This window comes from Pleurodeles waltl, chromosome 7, assembly GCF_031143425.1.
Source record: "Pleurodeles waltl isolate 20211129_DDA chromosome 7, aPleWal1.hap1.20221129, whole genome shotgun sequence".
NCBI lineage: Eukaryota > Metazoa > Chordata > Amphibia > Caudata > Salamandridae > Pleurodeles > Pleurodeles waltl.
The window spans coordinates 1,128,867,824-1,128,893,313 of NC_090446.1; positions in this window are offsets into that span (position 1 = coordinate 1,128,867,824).

Sequence of the window (25,490 nt, forward strand, 5' to 3'; positions counted from 1 at the left end):
ATCTGTATGCACTTCCTTTGTGTATGGGCGGTCTTCCCTATGCCAAGGAATCGACACCCGGATCAGGTATACGTAAGGACTCTACAGCCCCCAACACAAATAGAAACCCATTATTTCATTGCGTTAACGATTCTTTCAGAAGGTTTCGCAGCTCATTGAGGTTGGGATGAGGCTAGTGAGGAAAATGAAGGTACAGAAGTAGGGATAGCGGAGTGAGGAAAAGAAAAAGGAGTTCATGTCACTACCCAAGGAAGAACATCACAGCTTGTTTTGGGCTCACACTTCATGGTCCATATAGTGAGAAGGTTTGGTAGGAAGTTGTGCATTTTGTTCCTTAGTCATCTTTCAAACATCAGCTGTGTAGGCAATGCACTGGTGGTGCTGCAAGGGGTGTCTTGGCAATTTCTCAAGGTCTGACAGAGCACATTGGCCATTGACTGGGTGGTGGCTTTGGCCACTTGCAGCGCCTTCTTAAATGCAGCCATAAATCTCTCAAAAATACCAATTGCCTGGGGTCACAGGGTTGTTATTTTCTGGTGCTCAAAGCACAGATAGGCTGTACGTTCATTGAACTCCTTTCCATTGAATGGAGGCCGATTGTCGGTTTGACTATAGAAGGAGTACCAAATGTGGCAAATTTGTTGTTCAGTGCTCGTATGTCAGTGTCCACCGCTGTTCTAGGAATGCCCATCAACTCTAGATATCATGACCATTAATGCAAAGCCACCAGTAGATAGTGTCCTGTGGCGTTGGGGCCAGCGAAATCAATTGCCACTTCCTCCATGTTCAGGGCAAGCCAGCCAGCTCTTTTGAGGGAGCCTTTGCAGACATGACACTGTCTACTTTCTTCACAAGGAGCTCAAGAGACAGAAAACTGACTTTCTTTCTCAGCATCTGGTGGCAACTACACCTCTGAGGTCGTCATGAGCCTACTCAACCACATGTTTTTGCAGGGAACAAGTGTGAGAAACTTAATTATTAGTTCGGGGTGGAAGGTGGTCCACCATGAGTCATAATGTCAGTTGTCTTGTTAGGTCAATTAAAGGCTTCAGTCATTTCAACCTGAGTTTAACCCCTAGTGGCTAAGGCACACAGCAGATGCTGCCAAAAAATGTAAAGCATTTAGAAGCACCAAAACAGGTAAACAATTGAAAATACAACACAATAAAAACCTCACCCCAATTTATAAAAATAGATAACATTTTTAATGTAAGAAATCACACCATAACAACAAAAGTCCAGGAAGGGGAACCAGAGATATTAACTTTTAAACTTTTAGATAAAAAGAGCTCTAAAATGAAGGAGTGCCAACTGCAGCCATCTGGTCGTTCCAGATCGCAACCAGGGTAAGGTTTAAGGCCAACTGCGATGGAGTACAGGTTCAATAGAGACCAATCGTCCTAGTCTGAAGTTTTATCTCCTGACCTAGTCTCTGAAATGGAAGGCAAAAAACAGAGGGGCAAGGCAGCGGGCTGTGGCTGAGATTGGTTCAATGAGGTTGTATAGCTATTGGACGATGTCCCGATGAAGCTTTTGACCTTGAGTGGGTAATATATGAGTGAGAGATATTCAGAATTTGTGCTCAAGAAAGGTCTGTCATGGCTATAGTTGCACATCCCTGTTTAGGGTGTGCAGCACACCTAAAAACCCAAAGTGAGGAGAAATTCAGAGCAGGGGATGCAGTATTTACAGGTTCCCCTGTGTAGGTCCTTCTCCCGGAAGCTGTGCTGGTCGTGGTAGGGTTCCTTGAGTGCAGCAGCATAAAAGCTGCATTCGGGAACCCATCTTTGCCTCTAATTCTTATGCTGTACTTACCTTGCTTCACAGCAACCTAATTTCTGCTGTTCACTCGGTCACGCAGCTGTCTTTTCTGCAACCTCTGGAGGGATTCCCACATTACTTCAATGGCTGCTCCTGCGCTTTGCTACTTTAATTGGTGGGCTTTCAATTTGGATATTATTCCATCTTCTTTGTGCCTGTGAAGACAAAAGAGTACATAAAGAGTTTGCCAACAGGTGACTGATCTTCTAATGTGGTAAGATGCATGCATGCAAGTAATTCTGGATATATGCTCACCGTCCTGCATTAGGATCCCATGAACTTTATGGATGATAGAAGGTCTCTTGCTGGCTAGATACATTTGGTGCCTTCACCCAGTGATGATTTCTACCTTTCGATTTTGTCACTTTTTTGGAGTTCAGATTCCTCCAGCGAGGCAAGGCTGCAAGCTGTAGCTCAACAGGGCTCCACAAGACTGTATACCTTCTTTTCGACATGCTGCTGGAAACGATTTGCTGCAGCAGAAATGCTCAGAGTGGGAAAAATCTGAACTGTTGGTCCACTGACAACACACCTTCATCAGTAACACTTAGCTGGTTGGTCATGGTCTTTTGTCAGTTCTACAGGCAAAAAGCCTTCAATGATTTTATAAGTCCCAGCTTTTAGTGTTAAGCAGCGGGAGTACACTCTGACACTTATCTAAGGGCCCAGTGACCTTAGGGATACCACTTGGAGGTCCAGAGTCACTCAAGTAGAAGCCACCAGCAGGGAGCAGAGCAGGTCTAGTTGGAACTGTCAGATTGGCTCTTCAGGAAAGTGGATGTTTTGCAGCTTTTGTGTCCCTGAAACTTAACAGGAGGTCAGACAACTGACCCTTGGAGTCCAGTTCTTGGTCCCAGGTACAAGCGGATGCAGGTCCAGCCCTTTGGGTTCTCCTTACATGTTACAACAACAGTTGTAGACCGTCGGTCTTTCACACCTCTGGAGGTGTTCTGTAGAGGGTACAGAAGTGCAACATTTATGCCTAGTGCCAGCCTGTGCGGCGGGCTCCCAGCCCCTTCCTAACCAGTGAAATAAGAGTTCATAAGGTTGGCCCTTCCCACTTTTGCAGCACTTCCTGTGTGTTTTATTGCGAAGTATCCCACAGTGCCCTTCTCTGTCTAAAAACAAGAGAAGAGAACCATTTCCCCATATACAGAGCTCCCTCTTCACACCCAGAGGTGTGGCTATGATAAAGGACAAACCTTCCCTTGTGGTCACTGAAAATCGGTTCTTGGGGCAGCTCCTCTCCGACTGAGATTGGTGCCTGGCTGGCTAGCAGGACAATAGATGGGGTTGGCTCAGGTGTGCAACATCTGCCTGTGATAGGGTAGGCATCCTTTGAAGTTAATCAAGTTCCTGGTCACAGCCCAGGTGGCCATGCTGTCAGGGGAAGGTCAACCCCCTCTCCCTGGGAGCCAGTTCACACCTAATGAAGTAGCCGTTTAGGTCCTGGGTGACAGTGAACACTGGCAGAAGAGCACATTTGGCTCAGGCAGGAAATGACAACTTTGTAAAAATGTAATTTTCAAAATAGAAATATAAAACCTGACTTGACCATTACGTTGGACTTTAAATTACCATTTAAATGAGTCATGTATCATTATTCTAGCTACTCCAAAGTTGACGTTAAGCATTATTATGTGTTAAGATGTAACCCATCTCTTTCAAATAGGAGAGCTAGCCTTTCCAGAGTGAAAAACAACTTTGCATGTATTCTTTTTTATTATTATTATTTGCGGACCAGACAGCATTACCAACATCAAAGAAAAAACAAAGAAAGACCTTAAATTAGTAAGAAAATAAAGACATATTGGATGGCAAATTTGAAAAACATGTCACCAACACCGCAGCATCGTCCAAAAAACAATTGAAGCTAGCTAATACCCCGACTTACGTCATTGTATCATCCACCCACTTACTCAGTGCTGACCAAATCCGCTGACCCCACCATCTCTTTCTATAACCTTTGAGCCTATATAAGCTCAGCTCCTAGATCTGGAGGGCCAGTAATCTCGCCCTCCAATTCTCAAATGCTGGAGGCTCAGCCCTTAACCGATCTGAGGCAATACACAGTTGCAAAATCGCCATGGCAATAAAGAGAAGATATTTCTATTTTTTCAGGCACTCATTTATCTGTGTGGGATCCAACACCCCTAGCAATACTAATGTGGGTGTAGGGACGAGCCGCACCCCAATAATATCCCCTAAAAAATGCTCAATTGCCTGTAACGACGGTTTCAACTTAGGACAGGCATAAAACATATGAACAATCTCCGCTTCTGGTTCCCCACAGCGATTGCATGTACCATCAGACCCATCCCATTTGCAAACTTTAGCCGGTGTATAATACAAATTGAACATTGTCTTGTAATGTTGGGTTTTTGAGCTGGATGCAAGAAATGCTCTTTCTGCCATTTCCACAGATTGTTTGGCCCAATTTCCCTGCTTCCCAAACCGAATATTCAATTTTTCATTCTGCAACTTCATATCATCCATCTGCTTATCTAATAGCAGATTATAGAGTGCCCCTATCCTGACCTTATGTCTAACTGCTTCTATTATTGAAATCTTATCTATGGGGGATTTTCTCTTTTATGGCAAAGGAGAAAATCTCAGATTTGCAGGATTTAAAAAAAATGGGACTGAGGTAGATCATATTGATGCTGCAACTCAGTAAACGCCTTGAGTGTAGTGTTGGCGCATAAATCACCAATCCTAGTTATTCCATGTTTGCTTTCAGATATCCACTATAGGACCGTGAAAGATAGAGGAAGTGAGGGGAGGTGCTGATATTGGTGTGTAACTATTTACTCTTCCCATAGAGGACCGTCGCTTCAGTTGCCGCCATATCAGCTGGGCTCCTCATAAGACCTTGAATCTTGTTTTCTTATAGTAGCTTGGTTCTATAAGCTTCTGAAACCACCCTTGAGCCTCCGGCCCCAGCATCATCTCATAGATCGAAGAAGAATCAGCATAAGAACACCCCTGCGTTTCTCCAGTGATCAAAACATTCATCTGCTGCAAAGCACATGCATAATGATATAACATGAACTGGGGGACGGACCACCCACCCCGGGATCTTAGGAGTGTCATATACTTCACCGTCCTTCTTGACTTAGTATATCCCCACAGAAAACTATTTGTGATACTCTCCAATTTAGTTAGCCAATTCTTAGTGAATTCCAGGGGGATGGCCCAGAAAGGATACAGTATTTTGGGGAGGATATTCATTTTTAATACATTACAACGACCTAGAAGAGATAAATGTATATGGTTTATTCTATCTAAGTCTTTCTTGATTTTGGCCAGCATCGGGACATATTCTGCTCCACAACTTGACCTACTATACCAGTTATTCTTATCCACAGATATACAGCATCAGATACAACCCGCTTGTCTCTAATAATAGTCTGGGAAGAACATATAATCTGAGTCTTGCCCTTATCCAGTTTATAGCCGGACTATGCTCCAAATACACTGGCCAATTTTTCAATTTCCTTAACCGCTGCCTCCAGATTAGTTGCAACTATCGCCACATCATCTGCAAATGCCAGCACCTTATAGCTCTCCCCACAACAAATTACTGGGATGATATCCTTGCACTCTTCTAATTTACTTATGAAGGGATATACATATAATGCAAATAGTAACGGAGAACAGGGACATCCCTGTCTCGTTCCCCCAGAGATAGATATTAGGTCAGATTCTAAGCCAGCCAAGCGTAGCCAGGCTTTCGGGTTTATGTACAATCCCTTAATAGCTGTTAAAAAAAACCTCCACAATCCCCTTCCCATCTCAAGACCTCCCATAAGAAGGATCAAGCCACATGATCAAATGTTTTCTCAGCGTCTAGCAAGATCAAGCCCAGAGATTGTTGTTGTACTTCCGAAAGATCATGCAGGGATATAACTCTTTGAATATGATCTACCGTCCCTCTCTCAGGAATAAAATGATTTTGTCTTCTAGATACTAACAGAGCAATAACGCGTGCCAGTCTACTTGCTAAGATCTTGGCGTATATTCAGTGAGATAGGTCTATAAGACCCCGGGTCTTTTGCAGCTCTGTCTTTTTTTAAAACACTACTAAAATAGCTAATCCCCAGGATGGCGGGATCTGCGCTAGCTGGGCCGTTACAAACGTTAATAGCATATCCTTACATAGCTCTTGCCAAAATACTTAAAAAAATTCTAGTGGCAAGGCATCCGGCCCTGGAGCTTTTCCTAAGGCCAAGGATTTCATGGCCTCGTAAATTTCTTCAAATGATATTGGGGCATCAAGTAGATTTGCTCCTCCTGAGTAGGTCTGCCTGTTTGTAGTTCATTCAGGAACTGCACGGGTCCCCCATTACTCCCAACTAGTTGTTGTACATCATCAGAGTATAACTTCTTGTAGAAGTCCCTAAAGACTTCCATAATATCTTCAAGCTTGTCCACCTTGCACCCCTGAGAATCCACCATCTCTGTTATATCCCTATTTAAGGCCTTCTGCCTAACCCGCCTAGCTAAGATTTTACCTGTGGTTTCCCCGTACTCATAACATTCAGCCCTAGAAATCTGGTACTTCTCTGCTACCGCCTTGCTAAGATGCTGGTTGGCCTTTGTCTTGAGTATTGTTACCTTGGCTTGATCGGCGCTGGTCTCTTCTCCCTTCTTTATGCTCTGTACCAGATTCCTCTCAGCCTGCATGAGTTCTTGAGTTAAACTCCTAGCCTCAGCCTCCCTCCTTTTCTGCAAATGTAGGCCAAAGCTCAGGGTCTCCCCTCTGATTCCAGCCTTTAATGCATCACAGATTATTTCTGGAGCCGCGGTGTCCCTATTGTTGTCTAAGAACTGTATCAGCCATGTTCGCATATGATCTACATAGGCTGGCTCCCATAATAGTTTCCTGTCAAACGTCCAAACACGGCGCGGCCTACAGAATCCAGTCAACAGTATAGCCAGACACAATGGGTTATGGTCCGATAAAATTCTAGGGGTTAGTTCTATCTCTGCTCCAGAAATTAATGTTAGTGAGATAAAAAAGTAATCAAGGCGTACCAACTTGTGGGGGAAAGAGCAGTATGTAAAGCCAGGGTCTGGGGATTTAAGTTTTTCCCATACATCCACCAAGGCGTGACCGTGTATCAGATCACACCTTGGGTTTGCGTCCATAATATCTACCCGATGATGTAAACCCTTTGTTAACTTCAAGGTGAATATTAAAATCCCTGCACATCACCAAAGGGAGCGGCCAGGAGACTAATTCTAAGTTTAACGCATCATGTGCTTCAACTTCATCCAACCTAGAGCCATAAACAGTGCAAAGAGTGAATCTAGCAGCACCTGCTTTACATTCTATAATGATCCAACGGCCACCTTTATCTACCATGGAACGATCTAGACTACATATAGATCCTCTGTCCGAAATTGCCACTCCCCGTGTTGCCCCGTCTGCTGTGTACAGGCTAAAAGTGTCATGCCTAACTCTCTCAACACCTCGTGTATCCCCCAGGGGTTATGGGTGTCTTGAAGGCAGACCAGATCTGCTTGCATTGCTTTTATAGCCACAGCTGCCTTACTTCTCTTTTGGGGATTATTCAAACCCCATATGTTAACCGAACATATTCTTAACCTATGTGCCATATTCTTTCCTCTAAATGTCCCAGTTTAACTATAATTACTTGTCCAAAATAGCTTATCACCCAGTGACTTTTGCCATCCCATTTTACTGCAGTCCCAATAAAAACATCCTGGCTATATACCATCATATAATTATTCTCCTTGCCCTATCTTGACTCCAGCTTCCCCCCTAGTCCCCCAACCCTCCTCCAGCCTCCCCCTTTTCTCCCTACCAGCCCACCCCCCAAACCTTGCACACATTGAAGCCCGCCCAGACCCACCCCCTGACACATCCGCTAACCCCTGAACTCCCTCCCACACCCCCCCCACATGTTAGAAGGCACAGGACCAACCAGGTCCTTCCCATGATGGATTAGTGCACCCCTTGAATCCCCCCCGAACCTCAAACCCCTCCCCCTTAACACCATATAACCAAAATTGTATTTCCACCCCTTGTGTATCACCACAAAAGAAGTCCTGCCACCTACTATCACTTTCCGTTTGGCTGGATTCATCAAAAAGGCCTGAGCGCCTTTGTTCTGCAGGGGTGAGATTAATTGTCTAAGCCTCCACCTTCTTTCAACCGTAGACAATAATCCGGCCTAACGAAAAAATCACATCCTAGAGCAGTACGTTTGCGATCCGGGCGAGCAAGGTCATACACAGCCTGTCTTACCAGATAATGATGAAGACATATAACCCTGGGTTTCCCTCCTTCTAAATCTGTTTTTCTCAGTTTGAAGGGGAATCTATGGGCTCTCTGAACTACCTTCTCCCAATCCCATTGCGCTAAATCTGGGAGGGCTTCCTTTAGGAGATTCACCACAAAGCTCCATGGATGTGCCCCTTCCATCCCCTCCGGGTTACCCAGGACTCAAAGATTATTTTGCCTAGTTCTATTTTCAAAATCTGCCATTTTCTACTGATTGTCCTCCATTTGGCTTCTCAAAGATTATCTAATCTCCCCTTGCGTAGCAGTATCATTCTCCAATTTCGATATACGGGTTTCAGCCTCTCCTATACGTATTGCAAAGTCGGTGCAAGTCTTAGCCACCCGTAGAATAGCTCCCTGTGTTTTGCGGCAAGCCAGTTGTGTTCTGCGGTTCTCATCTTTTGTCTCCTCCCATTGCTCCATAATACTCTGGAGTATCATCTCCAGGGAAGTTTGGGTTGTGTCAGCGAAAGAACCACCCAAGGAGCCAAGACCACCAAGCCCAGGCGCTGGGGAATAATCCCATTGTAAGGCTTTGGATGCTTTGGTGGTGATTTGGCGGTCAGGTGAGCCTGAACAAGAAATTCTCTTCTTCATCTTTTTTTTTTAACCGTAGCCACTTTAAAGCTTTCAGGTTGACCTGACGCTTTCCCCCCATTCAGACTTCTCATCTTCATCCTCGCCCGGTGTGGTTGTCTCGGAGCCCACTTCAGACCAGGATGATTTCTAAGCCCGACTGCTCCCTCCCCAGGATTCAATAGCTTCATCACTAGTCCAACTAGATTGGGCGGATAAAGAGTAAAATCTATCCCCCAAATCTAAATCTTGACCATTTTTGGAGGTCAGGCCCCTTTTACCCTGGATTTGCTTGCCCTTCTGACCCATATTTAAAGATGATAAGTCATGAACCATGGCCTGCGTCAGAGCCTGTGCCTCTGCCTGGGCTAGGGTGTCTCTAGGAGCCGAGTCGTTACTTGATTCAAATTTCCTGTCCTCCTCTGCTTCTTCCATGGACAAATTTATGCATACAGGAGTGAGGGAAACTTCAGCATTTACTGTTTGTAAAGATTCCTTGTGTATCTCTCCGTCCTCTTGCTCGATCACACAATCAGTGGACAATATAGTCGCATTTTACTCCACAATCCCACCTATATCAATAATTTTACCAGTAGTCTCTTTCCATTTTACTGCCAAATCAGCGTGTGTTTTTGTTTTAAAATATTTCTCTAAAGGAGCACTCACCAATTTTGCCAAGGACGCTGACTTTCTTTTATCCTGGTCACCTGCCGTCCATATAGACTCTCTCACCACCTTGCATTCTCTTGCACCACCAGAGCCAAGGGTTCTGTCCTGGCTCGCGGCGGCCCCAGCTCCAACTCCAGCGGATGCCGCCTTTGATCCTCTCACCGGCACACATGTTATGCACCTCCTCACCAACACGCTGAAACAATGTAGCGCGCTTGCTGCCAAACATGTTAACAAACAGGCGAATTCCAAACACCGAGGTGAGCTCGCTTACTGCCTGTAACTAGTTCGAAAAACACTCATAGCCGATAACAGGTTCGGGAACGAAGGCAGGCGGGGCATCTACATCCGAAAGGCTGGACAGAGGGAGGGAGCACAGTACAGCCGAATCATTTGGCCGCCATCTTGCCTTCCATCCAACTTGGGAGGTTTTCACTGCAAGGACATGTAATATATAAATTACACATGCCCTACTTTTTAAATACCATGCGCTCTTCCCTTTTGGCAGTAAGGGCCTATCTTAGGGGTGAATTATAAGTATTAAAAAGGAAGATTTAGGCCTGGCAAAATGTTTGTTTTGCCAGATTGAATTGGCTGTTTTAAAGCTGTGTACCCACTGTAAGGAAATGCCTCCTTGGCATGGGTACCCCCTGACTTTTTGCCTTTGCTGATGCCAAGTTATGATTTGAAAGTGTGCTGGGACCCTGCTAACCAGGCTCCAGCACCAGTGTTCTTTCGCTAAACTGTACCTTTGTCTCCACAATTGGCACAACCCTGGCACCCAGGTAAGTCCCTTGTAACTGGTACCCCTGGCACCAAGGGCCCTGATACCAGGGAAGGTCTCCAAGGGCTGCAGCATGTCTTATGCCACCATGGGGACCCCTCACTCAGCACATACACACTGCTTTCCAGCTTGTGTGTGCTGGTGGGGAGAAAATGACTAAGTCGACATGGCACTCCCCTCAGAGTGCCATGCCAACCTCACACTGCCTATGACACAGGTAAGTCACCCCTCTAGCAGGCCTTACCCCCCTAAGGCAGGGTGCACTATACCACAGGTGAGGGCATAGGTGCATGAGCACTATGCCCCTACAGTGTCTAAGCAAAACCTTAGACATTGTAAGTGCAGGGTAGCCATAAAGTATATGGTCTGGGAGTCTGTCAAACATGAACTCCACAGCACCATAATGGCTACACTGAAAACTGTGAAGTTTGGTATCAAACTTCTCAGCACAATAAATGCACACTGATGGCAGTGTGCACTTTATTGTAAAAATACACCCAGAGGGCATCTTAGAGATGCCCCCTGAAAACATACCCAACTCCAGTGTGGGCTGACTAGTTTTTGCCAGCCTGCCACACACCAGACATGTTGCTGGCCACATGGGGAGAGTGCCTTTGTCACTCTGTGGCCAGGAATAAAGCCTGTACTGGGTGGAGGTGCTTCTCACCTCCCCCTGCAGGAACTGTAACACCTGGCGGTGAGCCTCAAAGGCTCACCCCCTTTGTTACAGCGCCACAGGGCATTCCAGCTAGTGGAGATGCCCGCCCCTCCGGCCACTGCCCCCACTTTTGGCAGCAAGGCTGGAGGAGATAATGAGAAAAACAAGGAGGAGCCACTCCCCAGTGAGGACAGCCCCTAAGGTGTCCTGAGCTGAGGTGACTCTTACTTCTAGAAATCCTCCATCTTGCAGATGGAGGATTACCCCAATAGGATTAGGGATGTGCCCCCTCCCCACAGGGAGGAGGCACAAAGAGGGTGTAGCCACCCTCAGGGCCAGTAGCCATTGGCTACTGCCCTCCCAGACCTAAACACACCCCTAAATTGAGTATTTAGGGGCTCCCAGAACCAAGGAAGATAGATTCCTGCAACCTGAAGATGAAGAAGGACTGCTGACCTAAAGCCCTGCAGAGAAGACGGAGACGACGACTGCTTTGGCCCCAGCTCTACCGGCCTGTCTCCCCACTTCAAGAAAAACTGCAACAGCGACGCATCCAACAGGGACCAGCGACCTCTGAAGCCTCATAGGACTGCCCTGCATCTAAAAGGACCAAGAAGCTCCCGAGAACAGCGGCCCTGTTCAACAAAACTGCAACTTTGCAACAAAGAAGCAACTTTTAAAGACCACACGTTTCCCGCCGGAAGCGTGAGACTTCCCACTCTGCACCCGACGCCCCTGGCTCGACCTGCGGAAAACTAACTCTACAGGGAGGACTCCCCGGCGACTGCTAGCCCATGAGTAACCAGAGTTGACCCGCCTGAGCCCCCCAACGATGCCTGCAGAGGAAATCCAGAGGCTCCCCCTGACCGCGACTGCCTGCTTCAAGGAACCCGACCCCTGGAAACCACACTGCACCCGCAGCCCCCAGGACCTGAAGGAACCGAACTCCAGTCCAGGAGCGACCCCCAGGCGACCCTCTGCCTAGCCCAGGTGGTGGCTACCCCGAGGAGCCCCCCCTGTGCCTGCCTGCATCGTTGAAGAGATCCCCGGGTCTCCCCATTGATCTCTATTGAAAACCCAATGCCTGTTTCCACTCTGCACCCGGCCGCCCCTGTGCCGCTGAGGGTGTACTTTCTGTGCCTGCTTGTGTCCCCCCCAGTGCCCTACAAAACCCCCCTGATCTGCCCTCCGAAGTCGCAGGTACTTACCTGCTGGCAGACTGGAACCGGGGCACCCCTATTTCCATTGAAGCCTATGTGTTTTGGGCACCACTTTGACCTCTGCACCTGACTGGCCCTGAGCTGCTGGTGTGGTAACTTTGGGGTTGCCTTGAACCCCCAATGGTGGGCTACCTTGGATCCAACTTTGAACCCTGTAAGTGTTTTACTTACCTGTGAACTTAACATTAGCTTAACTCCCCAGGAACAGTTGATTTTTGCAGTGTCCACTTTTAAAATAGCTTATTGCCATTTTTGCCAAAACTGTACATGCTATTGTGATAATTCAAAGTTCCTAAGATACCTGAGTGAAATACCTTTCATTTAAAGTATTGTTTGTAAATCTTGAACCTGTGGTTCTTAAAATAAACTAAGAAAATATATATTTCTATATAAAAACCTATTGGCCTGGAATTGTCTTTGAGTGTGTGTTCCTCATTTATTGCCTGTGTGTGCACAACAAATTCTTAACACTACCCTCTGATAAGTCTACTGCTCGACCACACTACCGCAAAATAGAGCATTAGAATTATCTCTTTTTGCCACTATCTTACCTCTAAGGGGAACCCTTGGACTCTGTGCACGCTATTTCTTACTTTGAAATAGTATATACAGAGCCAACTTCCTACATTGGTGGCAGCGGTGGGATACAAGACTCTGCATTGGCTGGACTACTCAGCCAATACCTGATCACACGAATAAATTCCAAAAATTGTCATTAGAAACTGATTTTTGAAATTTGAGCTATTTTTCTAAATTTTTAAAAGTCCTGCTAGGGCCTTGTGTTAGTCCCTCTTAGCATTTCTTTTAGAGTTTAAACGTTTTGTAAAAGCTTGGATTAAGTTCTAGAGATAGTTTTAGATTCTTAAAAAGTATCCCAACCTTTAGAGAAATAATGTTTACTGCAGAAGAGATGGTGGTATAGCTCAACCTCACCTCTTACCTGCATCTTAGGATGTCAGAGTTGAGGACTCTCTGCAAAATCAAAAAGATAAAAACTGGATCAAACCCTACCAAAGTACAGCTTCAGGAGCTCTTGGCAGAGTTTGCTAGAGACAACCCCTCTGAAGATACCCTTACAGAGGGGGAAGCTAGTGATGTGGAGGAGAATTTCCCCCCTCCAGTCCTATTTAGGGAGATCAGAGTTCCTCCAACCCTGACTCCACAAGTGATAGTCAGAGATGCTGCTTCTCTCACAGGGGAGTCCAGCAACTCTGGAAGCATTGAGGGCAGCCTTAATGAAGATGACCTCCTGTTAGCCAGGATGACCAAAAGATTGGCTTTGGAGAGACAGCTCCTAGCCATAGAAAAGGAAAGACAAGAGATGGGCTTAGCTCCCATCAATGGTGGCAGCAACTTAAATAGGGTCAGAGATACTCCTGACATGCTAAAAATCCCCAAAGGGATTGTAACAAAATATGAAGATGGTGATGACATCACCAATGGTTCACAGCTTTTGAGAGGGCTTGTGCAACCAGAAAAGTAAACAAATCTCACTGGGGTGCTCTCCTTTGGGAAATGTTCACTGGAAAGTGTAGTGATAGACTCCTCACACTCTCTGGAAAAGATGCAGAATCCTATGACCTCATGAAGGCTACCCTGATTGAGGGCTTTGTATTCTCAACTGAGGAGTACAGGATTAGGTTCAGGGGGGCTCAAAAATCCTCGAGCCAGACCTGGGTTGATTTTGTTGACTTCTCAGTCAAAACACTGGATGGTTGGATTAATGGCAGTGGTGCAAATGATTATGATCGGCTGTACAATCTGTTTATGAAAGAACACCTTTTAAGTAATTGTTTCAATGATAAACTGCATCAGCATCTGGTAGACCTAGGTCCAATTCCTCCCCAAGAATTGGTAAAGAAGGCAGACCATTGGGTCAAAACTAGGGGGACCAAGACTTCCACAGGGGGTGACCAAACGAAAGGGGTCACAAAGACTCCCCAGGGGAAGAGTGTTGCGACATCCAAGGGTAGAATTAAAGAGTCTTCTACAGGGCCCCAAAAACCTGCTCAGGAGGGAGGGCCCAAAGCCTCTTCACAATCCAATTTTGGGTACAAGGCTAAAAACTTTGATCACAAAAAGGCCTGGTGTCGTAGCTGTAATCAGCAGGGACACCAAACTGGAGACAAGGCCTGTCCCAAGAAAGGTTCCACTTCTACTACTACTACAGTTAGCACTGGAATAGCCAGTCTCCAGGTGGGATCAACAGTGTGCCCATAGTAAATCAGGGTTCACACTGAAGCTACATTAGTTTCTGAGGGTGGGGTGGACTTAGTCACACTGGCAGCCTGGCCCCCTAATATGCAAAAATACAGGCAGCAACTCTTAATTAATGGGACTAGTGTAGAAGCCCTGAGGGATACAGGTGCCAGTGTCACAATGGTGACAGACAAACTGGTTTTCCCAGGACAATACCTGACTGGACAAACGTATCCAGTTACCAGCGCTGACAATCAGACTAAAGTACATCCCATGGCTATGGTAACTTTAGAATGGGGAGGGGTCACTGGCCTGAAACAGGTGGTAGTCTCCTCTGCTATCCCAGTAGACTGTTTGCTTGGAAATGACCTGGAGTCCTCAGCATGGGCTGAGGTAGAACTCAAAACCCATGCAGCCATGCTGGGTATCCCTGAACTGGTGTGTGTCAAGACAAGGGCACAGTGCAAGGCGCAGGGTGAAAAAGAGGTGTTGGATCATGGAATAATGGCCCAACCCTCCAAGAGGAAAGGAAAGAAGACTGGGGAACCAGCTTCAACACAGCAAAAGAAAAAGAACCTCTGTTCCCAGGAAGAAGTTCTGCCCTCTGTGGGAACTGAGCCCATGGAGTTGGAACCTTATCAGGTTGAACTCTTAGGCCCAGGGGGTCCACCAAGGGAACAGCTGTGTAAGGCGCAAGAAACCTGTCCCTCTCTTGAAGGCCTTAGGCAGCAAGCTGCTGAAGAGTCCAAAGGAAAAATCAGTGGAACACTTAGGGTCTATTGGGAAGATGGACTCCTTTACACTGAGGCAAGAGATACCAAACCTGGTGCCACTAGAAGAGTGGTAGTGCCTCAGGGGTTTAGAGAGTTCATCCTAACCTTAGCCCATGATATTCCACTTGCTGGGCATTTGGGACAAACCAAGACTTGGGAGAGGTTAGTCAACCATTTCTTTTGGCCCAACATGTCCCAGAAAGTAAAGGTGTTTTGTGCCCTCCTGTGCCACCTGTCAAGCCAGTGGTAAGACAGGTGGTGATCCAAAGGCCCCCCGCATTCCACTTCCAGTGGTGGGGGTCACCTTTGAAAGAGTGGGAGTGGACATAGTGGGTCTACTTGAACCTCCCACAGCCTCAGGGAATCAGTATATCCTAGTAGTAGTGTATCATGCTACTAGGTACCCTGAAGCAGTTCCCCTTAGGTCCACTACTGCCCCTGCAGTAGCCAAAGCACTCATTGGTATCTTTACCAGAGTGGGATTTCCTAAGGAGGTGGTGTCTGACAGAGGTACCAACTTCATGTCAGCATACCTGAAGGACATGTGGAATGAGTGTGGGGTGACTTACAAATTCACCACACCATACCATCTACAAACCAATGGTCTAGTGGAAAGATTCAACAAGACATTGAAGGGCATGATCATGGGGCTCCCTGAAGAGCTCAAAAGGAGATGTGATGTCCTCTTGCCATGTCTGCTTTTTGCCTACAGAGAGGTGCCTCAGAAGGGAGTAGGGTTTCAAATCAAATCAAATCAAATCATTAACATTTATAAAGCGCGCTACTCACCCGTGCGGGTCTCAAGCCGCTAGGAGGAAGGGGGGGGGTTACTGCTGCTCGAAAAGCCAGGTTTTTAGGAGTCTCTGGAATGTTGAGTGGTCCTGGGTGGTCCTGAGGCTGGTGGGGAGGGAGTTCCAGGTCTTGGCTGCCAGGAAGTAGAAAGACCTCCCACCCGCCGTGGAGCGGCGGATGCGAGGGACGGCAGCGAGCGCGAGGCCAGAGGAACGGAGGAGGCGGGTGGGGACGTAGAAGCTGAGGCGTCGGTTGAGGTATTCCGGTCCCTTGTTGTGGAGGGCTTTGTGTGCGTGGGTGAGAAGTCGAAAGGTGATCCTATTGCTGACTGGGAGCCAATGCAGGTGTCTCAGGTGTGCGGAGATGTGGCTGTTGCGGGGTACGTCGAGGATGAGGCGGGCCGAGGCGTTTTGAATGCGTTGCAGGTGATTTTGGAGTTTGGTGGTGGTCCCAGCGTAGAGGGTGTTGCCGTAGTCCAGGCGGCTCGTGACGAGGGCATGGGTCACGGTTTTTCTAGTGTCGGCGGGGATCCAGCGGAAGATCTTGCGGAGCATGCGGAGGGTGAGGAAGCAGGCGGAGGACACGGCGTTGACTTGCTTGGTCATGGTGAGAAGGGGGTCCAAGATGAAGCCGAGGTTGCGGGCGTGGTCTGTGGGGGTCGGTGCGGTGCCGAGGGCCGTGGGCCACTAGGAGTCGTCCCAGGCGGACGGGGTGTTGCCGAGGATGAGGACTTCCGTTTTGTCAGAGTTCAGCTTTAGGCGGCTGAGCCTCATCCAATCTGCGACGTCCTTCATACCCTCTTGTAGGTTGGTGTTGGCGCTGGCGGGGTCCTTGGTGAGGGAGAGTATAAGTTGGGTGTCGTCGGCGTAGGAGGTGATGATGATGTCGTGCTTGCGTACGATGTTGGCGAGGGGGCTCATGTAGACATTGAAGAGTGTTGGGCTGAGCGATGAGCCTTGAGGTACGCCGCAGATGATCTCGGTGGGGTCTGAGCGAAACGGTGGGAGGTAAACTCTTTGGGAACGGTTTGAGAGGAAGGAGGCGATCCAGTCCAGGGCCTGGCCTTGGATCCCGGTGGAGCGGAGGCGGGTGATTAGGGTGCGGTGACAGACGGTGTCGAAGGCCGCCGAGAGGTCGAGGAGGATGAGGGCGACTGTTTCACCGTTGTCCATCAGGGTTCTGATGTCATCTGTGACTGAGATGAGGGCGGTTTCCGTGCTGTGGTTGGTTCGGAATCCGGTTTGTGAAGGGTCGAGCAGGTTGTTGTTTTCCAGGAAGGTGGTCAGCTGTTTGTTGACGGTCTTCTCTATTACCTTGGCTGGGAAAGGCAGGAGAGAGATGGGGCGGAAGTTTTTCAGGTCGCTCGGGTCAGCTGTAGGTTTCTTTAGGAGGGCGTTGACTTCGGCGTGTTTCCAGCATTCGGGGAAGGTAGCAGAAGAAAAAGAAGAGTTGATGACGGCCTGGAGGTGCGGGGCGATGATGTCGTCGGCTTTATTAAAGATGAAGTGAGGGCAGGGGTCCGAAGGGACGCCGGAGTGGATAGAGTTCATGATGGATTTGGTTTCTTCAGTGTTGATGTGGGTCCAGTTGTTGAGGGTGAAGGCCGGGGGTGCGGGTTCGGTGATGTTAGGTTGGGTCTGGTGTCCGAAGCTGTCGTGGAGGTCGCTGATCTTGCGGTGGAAGAAGGTGGCGAGGGATTCGCACAAATCCTGTGAGGGCGTGACGGCGTTTGCGTTGGCGTTAGGGTTGGAGAACTCCTTGACGATGCTGAAAAGTTCTCTAGTGTTGTGGCTGTTTTTGTCCAGTCTGTCGGTGAAAAAGTTCCTTTTGGCAGCGCGGATCAGGTGGTGGTGTTCGCGGGTAGCGTTCTTGAGGGCGGTCATGTTGTCAGCGGTGTGGTCCTTGCGCCAGGCCTTCTCGAGGGTGCGACAAGTTTTCTTTGATTCTTTGAGGGTGTCAGCGAACCAGAGAGGTTTTTTGGTGTTGGTCTGTCGATGCGTGCGTTTGAGGGGAGCAAGGTTGTCTGCGCAGTTGGAGATCCAGTTTGTGAGGCTGAGGGCTGCGTCGTTGGGGTCGGTGGTGAGGGTGGGTTGGTTGGCGGCGAGTGCGGAGAGGAGTTGCTCTTCGGGGATCTTGTTCCACTGTCGACGAGGGATGGGTTGAGTGCGGAGGTGGCAGGTCTAGCGTCGGAATGTGAAGTGGACACAGCTGTGGTCGGTCCAGTGTAGAGCGGAGGTGTGGCTGAAGAAGATGTGTTTGCTGGCAGAGAAGATAGGGTCGAGCGTGTGTCCGGCGATGTGGGTGGCGGTGTTCACCAGTTGCTTGAGGCCGAGGTTGGCGAGGTTGTCGAGCAGGGCGGTGGTGTTGGGGTCGTTGTTCTGTTCCAGATGGAAGTTGAGGTCGCCTAGGAGGATGTAGTCCGGCGAGGCGAGGGCGTGCGGGGAGATGAAGTCGGTTTCCCCTTTGAACTTCTGTTTGGCCATCCTGTAAGGGGACCACTAGCTCTTGTGAAAGAAGGCTGGGAGAGACCTCTTCTTGAGCCTAAGCAAGATATAGTGGACTGTGTACTAGGCCTACATTCCAGGATGGCAGAGTACATGGAAAAGGCAAGTAAAAATCTTGAGGCCAGCCAACAACTCCAGAAGATGTGGTATGACCAAAAGGGTGCTATGGTTGAGTTTCAGCCAGGGCAGAAAGTCTGGGTTCTGGAGCCTATGGCTCCCAGGGCACTTCAGGACAGATGGAGTGGCCCTTACCCAGTGCTAGAGAGAAAGAGTCAGGTCACCTACCTGGTAGACCTAGGCACTAGCAGGACCCCCAAAAGGGTGATCCATGTGAACCACCTCAAATTCTCCATGACAGGGCAGATGTAAACATGTTAATGGTTACAGATGAGGACCAGGAAGCTGAGAGTGAACCTCTCCCTGATCTCCTCTCCACTGACCCTAAAGATGGCTCAGTAGATGGAGTGATCTATTCAGACACCCTCTCTGGCCAACAGCAAGCTGACTGTAGGAAAGTCTTACAACAGTTTGCTGAGCTCTTTTCCGTAACCCCTGGTCAGACACACCTGTGTACCCATGATGTGGACACAGGAGACAGCATGCCTGTCAAAAACAAACTTTTTAGAGAGTCTGACCAAGTTAAGGAAAGCATCAAAGCGGAAGTCCACAAGATGCTGGAATTGGGAGTCATTGAGCACTTTGACAGCCCCTGGGCTAGCCCAGTGGTCTTAGTCCCCAAACCTCACACAAAAGATGGTAAGAGGGAGATGAGGTTTTGTGTGGACTACAGAGGACTTAATTCTGTCACCAAGACAGATGCCCATCCCATTCCAAGGGCAGATGAGTTAATTGACAAACGAGGTGCTGCCAAATAATTGAGTACCTTTGACTTGACAGCAGGGTACTGGCAAATCAAAATGGCACCAGGAGCAAAAGAATAGACAGCATTCTCTATACCTGATGGGCACTATCAGTTTACTGTGATGCCCTTTAGCTTAAAGAATGCCACTGCCACCTTCCAAAGGTTGGTGAATCAAGTCCTTGCTGGCTTGGAGTCCTTTAGTGCAGCTTATCTTGATGATATTGCTGTCTTTAGCTCCAGCTGGCAGGATCACCTGGTCCACCTGAAGAAGGTTTTGCAGGCCCTGCAAGCAGCCGGCCTCTCTATCACGGCACCTAAATGTCAGATAGGGCAGGGTACTGTGGTTTACTTGGGACACCTTGTAGGTGGAGGCCAAGTTCAGCCACTCCAACCCAAGATCCAGACTATTCTGGACTGGGTAGCTCCAAAAACCCAGACTCAAGTCAGGTCATTCCTTGGCTTGACTGGTTACTACAGGAGGTTTGTGAAGGGATATGGATCCATAGTGACACCCCTCACAGAACTTTCCTCCAAGAAAATGCCCAAGAACGTAAACTGGACTATAGAGTGCCAACAGGCCTTTGACACCCTGAAACAAGCTATGGGCACAGCACCAGTTCTCAAACCTCCAGATTACTCCAAGCAGTTCATTGTGCAGACTGATGCCTCTGAACATGGGATAGGGGCAGTTTTGTCCCAAACAAATGATGATGGCCTTGACCAGCCTGTTGCTTTTATGAGCAGGAGGTTGCTCCCCAGGGAGCAGCGTTGGAGTGCCATTGAGAAGGAGGCCTTTGCTGTGGTTTGGTCCCTGAAGAAGCTGAGATCATACCTCTTTGGTACACACTTTGTAGTTCAAACTGACCACAGACCTCTCAGATGGCTAATGCAAATGAAAGGTGAAAATCCAAAACTGTTGAGGTGGTCCATCTCCCTACAGGGAATGGACTTTATAGTGGAACACAGACCTGGGACTGCCAGTGCCAATGCAGATGGCCTTTCCAGGTTCTTCCACTTAGAAAATGAAGACTCTCTTGGGAAAGGTTAGTCTCATCCTCTTTCGTTTGGGGGGGGGGGGGGTTGTGTAAGGAATTGCCTCCTTGGCATGGTTACCCCCTGACTTTTTGCCTTTGCTGATGCCAAGTTATGATTTGAAAGTGTGCTGGGACCGTGCTAACCAGGCCCCAGCACCAATGTTCTTTCCCTAAACTGTACCTTTGTCTCCACAACTGGCACAACCCTGGCACCCAGGTAAGTCCCTTGTAACTGGTACCCCTGGTACCAAGGGCCCTGATGCCAGGGAAGGTCTCTAAGGGCTGTAGCATGTCTTATGCCACCCTGGGTACTCCTCACTCAGCACATACACACTGCTTGCCAGCTTGTGTGTGCTGGTGGGGAGAAAAATGACTACGTCGACATGACACTCCCCTCAGAGTGCCATGCCAACCTCACACTGCCTATGGCATAGGTAAGTCACCCCTCTAGCAGGCCTTAAAGCCCCAAGGCAGTGTGCACTATACCACAGGTGAGGGCATAAGTGCATGAGCACTATGCCCCTACAGTGTCTAAGCAAAACCTTAGACATTGTAAGTGCAGGGTAGCCATAAGAGTATATGGTCTGGGAGTCTGTCAAACACGAACTCCACAGCACCATAATGGCTACACTGAAAACTGTGAAGTTTGGTATCAAACTTCTCAGCACAATAAATGCACACTGATGCCAGTGTGCACTTTATTGTAAAAATACACCCAGAGAACATCTTAGAAAACATACCCGTCTCCAGTGTGGGCTGACTAGTTTTTGTCCAGCCTGCCACACACCAGACATGTTGCTGGCCACATGGGGAGAGTGCCTTTGTCACTCTGTAGGCAGGAACAAAGCCTGTACTGGGTGGAGGTGCTTCTCACCTCCCCCTGCAGGAACTGTAACACCTGGCGGTGAGCCTCAAAGGCTCACACCCTTTGTTACAGAGCCACAGGGCATCCCAGCTAGTGGAGATGCCCGCCCCTCCGGCCACTGCCCCCACTTTTGGCAGCAAGGCTGGAGGAGATAATGAGAAAAACAAGGAGGAGTCACTCCCCAGTGAGGACAGCCCCTAAGGTGTCCTGAGCTGAGGTGACTCTTACTTTTAGAAATCCTCCATCTTGCAGATGGAGGATTCCCCCAATAGGATTAGGGATGTGCCCCCCTCCCCACAGGGAGGAGGCACAAAGAGGGTATAGCCACCCTCAGGGCCACTAGCCATTGGCTACTGCCCTCCCAGACCTAAACACACCCCTAAATTGAGTATTTAGGGCCTCCCAGAACCGAGGAAGATAGATTCCTGCAACCTGAAGATGAAGAAGGACTGCTGACCTAAAGCCCTGCAGAGAAGACGGAGATGACGACTGCTTTGGCCCCAGTCCTACCGGCCTGTCTTCCCACTTCAAGAAAAACTGCAACAGCGACGCATCCAACAGGGACCAGCGACCTCTGAAGCCTCAGAGGACTGCCCTGCATCTAAAAGGACCAAGAAGCTCCGGAGAACAGCGGCCCTGTTCAACAAAACTGCAACTTTGCAACAAAGAAGCAACTTTTAAAGACCACACGTTTCCCGCCGGAAGCGTGAGACTTCCCACTCTGCACCCGACGCCCCCGGCTCGACCTGCGGAAAACTAACTCTACAGGGAGGACTCCCCGGCGACTGCGAGCCCGTGAGTAGCCAGAGTTGACCCGCCTGAGCCCCAACAGCGACGCCTGCAGAGGAAATCCAGAGGCTCCCCCTAACCGTGACTGCCTGCTTCAAGGAACCCGACCCCTGGAAACCACACTGCACCCGCAGCCCCCAGGACCTGAAGGAACCGAACTCCAGTGCAGGTGCGACCCCCAGGTGACCCTATGCCTAGCCCAGGTGGTGGTTACCCCGAGGAGCCCCCCCCTGTGCCTGCCTGCATCATTGAAGAGACCCCCGGGTCTCCCCATTGATCTCTATTGAAAACCCGACGCCTGTTTGCACTCTGCACCCGGCCGCCCCTGTGCCGCTGAGGGTGTACTTTCTGTGCCTCCTTGTGTCCCCCCCGGTGCCCTACAAAAACCCCCTGGTCTGCCCTCTGAAGTCGCAGGTACTTACCTGCTGGCAGACTGGAACCGGGGCACCCCTATTTCCATTGAAGCCTATGGGGGTCATTTTGACTTTGGCGGGCGGCGGAGGCCGCCCGCCAAAGTCCCGCCGTCAGAATACCACTGCGCGGTCAAAAGACCGCCGCGGTAATTCTGAGTTTCCCGCTGGGCTGGTGGGCGACCGCCAGAAGGCCGCCCGCCAGCCCAGCGGGAAACCCCCTTCCATGAGGATACCGGCTCGGAATGGAGCCGGCAGAGTGGAAGGGGTGCGACGGGTGCAGTTGCACCCGTCGCGATTTTCAGTGTCTGCTTGGCAGACACTGAAAATCTTGGTGGGGCCCTGTTAGGGGGCCCCTGCAGTGCCCATGCCATTGGCATGGGCACTGCAGGGGCCCCCAGGGGCCCCACGACACCCGTTACCGCCAGCCAGGTTCTGGCACGCTATGGAGGATTCCCTAGGGCGGCGGGAAACCGGCGGGACACCGCCGGTTTCCCGTTTCTGACCGCGGCGGTAGAATGCCCAAGGATGCACCGCCAGCCTGTTGGCGGTGCATCCGCGGTCCCCGGCCCTGGCGGTTTTTACCGCCAGGGTCGGAATGACCCCCTATGTGTTTTGGGCACCACTTTCACCTCTGCACCTGACCGGCCCTGAGCTGCTGGTGTGGTAACTTTGGGGTTGCTTTGAACCCCCAACGGTGGGCTACCTTGGACCCAACTTTGAACCCTGTAAGTGTTTTACTTACCTGTGAACTTAAACATTTACTTACCTCCCCCAGGAACTGTTGATTTTTGCACTAAGTGGCCACTTTTAAAATAGCTTATTGCCATTTTTGCCAAAACTGTACATGCTATTGTGATAATTCAAAGTTCCTAAGACACCTGAGTGAAATACCTTTCATTTAAAGTATTGTTTGTAAATCTTGAACCTGTGGTTCTTAAAATAAACTAAGAAAATATATTGTTCTATATAAAAACCTATTGGCCTGGAATTGTCTTTGAGTGTGTGTTCCTCATTTATTGCCTGTGTGTGTACAACAAATGCTTAACACTACCCTCTGATAAGCCTACTACTCGACCACACTACCGCAAAATAGAGCATTAGAATTATCTCTTTGTGCACGCTATTTCTTACTTTGAAATAGTATATATAGAGCCATCTTCCTACACCCACGCTGCAGGGACATGCCTGGAAACATGCTTTGCATTATCCCTTTGGTGGTGGCACAGTAAGTGCTGCAGTATACTATTGACATTTAACTTACAGACCCTAGATACACCGTTGTACCATTTGCTAGCAGCTTATATGTAAGTTAAAAATGCCAATAAGGAGTGTAGCCAATTTCAACATATTTTAGGGGTCAGAGGACATGCACTGGGGCCTCGTTAGCAGTGTCTCACCAAGCAGAGTCAAAAAAAACAACAGCAAATTCTAGCAAAAAATGGTGATGACTACAGAAGTGGAATTTTCTTGCAACAATGTATCATAATACAAGTGCCTCTGAGCACCTGTCCAGTGGCATAGCAAGTTTATTTATGAATGTTTTGGAAAACTCTGAGATCAACTTGTCTGCTGTATTTGAATTGTTTGGAAACACACACTAAGTCTAGCTGCCTCTGGTCATTCAGAAGTTCAATGACAGTCTGGAAAATTGGGTCTTCCAGTGTTACTTGCCACAAGGGCGATCCTACATAAAAACATAACCGAGGTAGTCTTCTGCATTTGTAGGTCTTGCTTCAGGTAGCAGGATTGGATACCAGGAAACAAAATGTGGAACGTTTTTGTCTTTTCTTGGCTGGTGTACAATGTTTTTTTTATGATCCTGAGGACAGGACAGTCCACAGGGATAACTTTATTTTGGTATTGCCAAGTATGGAAGCCAATGTCTGAAGATCAATGATGATGGTAAAGAGTTTACCATATACATAGTGATGAAAGTGCTCGCAGGCGTACATAATAGCCAAACTTTCCTCTTCTGCTTTAGAGCAGGCTTGTTCTGGGCTTGTGAGACTCCTACTGGCTAGGCCATATGCGTCACGAGCAGTTGGATCACTGTCTCTCAGAGCTAGTTTGGCTCCAAAGCCCATTGGACGCACATCTCCCACAATTTCTGTAGGAAGTCCTGGATCAAAGTATGTCAAGTTCTCAGCACGTGCAGTCTTGTTGCAAACTTTTTCAAATGCATTTTGAAATTGTTCTGACAATTGATTCAAACAGGTCCCCTTTTTCATCAAGTCTCTTAAGGGGGTGCTAACAGTGGCAAAAGCTGGATCCATCCTGCATATTAACTGGAAGGGCCCAGAAAGGAGCACAGGGCAGGCACATTTGGGGTGCTAAACCTAAACTGAGTTCTGCGATCTTGTCATGGTTAGGGCACATACCTCTGTGTGAAAATATGCTGTGATAAAACGTGGGAAAAATGGTACTGCCTTAATTAAAGTTTAGGCCGGCATCTCTGAGTGCTTGGCATACCATGATGAGGGTCTCATCAGACTCTCATCTGATTGTTCTGAACACAAGTACGTTTTCACTGTAGTTTAACAGTTGGGAAATAATTGTGTGGATTTCTTGTTGAAATACCTCAGCTGCCAGTAACGCACCAAATCTCTTGTGCTTGTATTGGTAAAAACTAAGGTGTGTATCAAACTTGGTGATGTAGCCGGGGCTCTTCTCCAGCTAATGGTATGCTTTGTTCAAGTCTGGGTTCTAAAAGAATTTGGTACCTTTAAGTTGGTGTATTATGCATTGAAAATGTGTTCCCTTTGAATTGCAAGGTCGGAGTGCATATCCACACAGTCTAATTGTATCTCCAGTGGGACATTTTGACTCAGGGCCTATGGGGGCGGTATGGGTCCGCCTCATATGCCTTTCTTCAACAGATTATCGAGTTCATTCTCCCCTTGCTTCTCTAACAAAAGTGTTGAGTTACTGGCTCCACCTACTCATAAATATGCAGGTGAATCTGGCAATATTTGAGTTTGCCGGTAAACCGGAAATGTGTGTAAGATGCATAGGCTTTCCTCTTCTGTGGCCTCTACAGACACCTCTGTCACATACAGGTCACTCTCAGTGGAGTGAAAAGTTTATGAAAGTGTCATATGAAACCAGCCAAGGCACTTTAGAGGCTTCCGTGAGCCATATGCATAAATGCACACATTGGCAAGAGTAAATGAGGCCTTGTTCAGCAAGTTTGGAAATGCAGTGTCAGGCATGGCAATTATTGT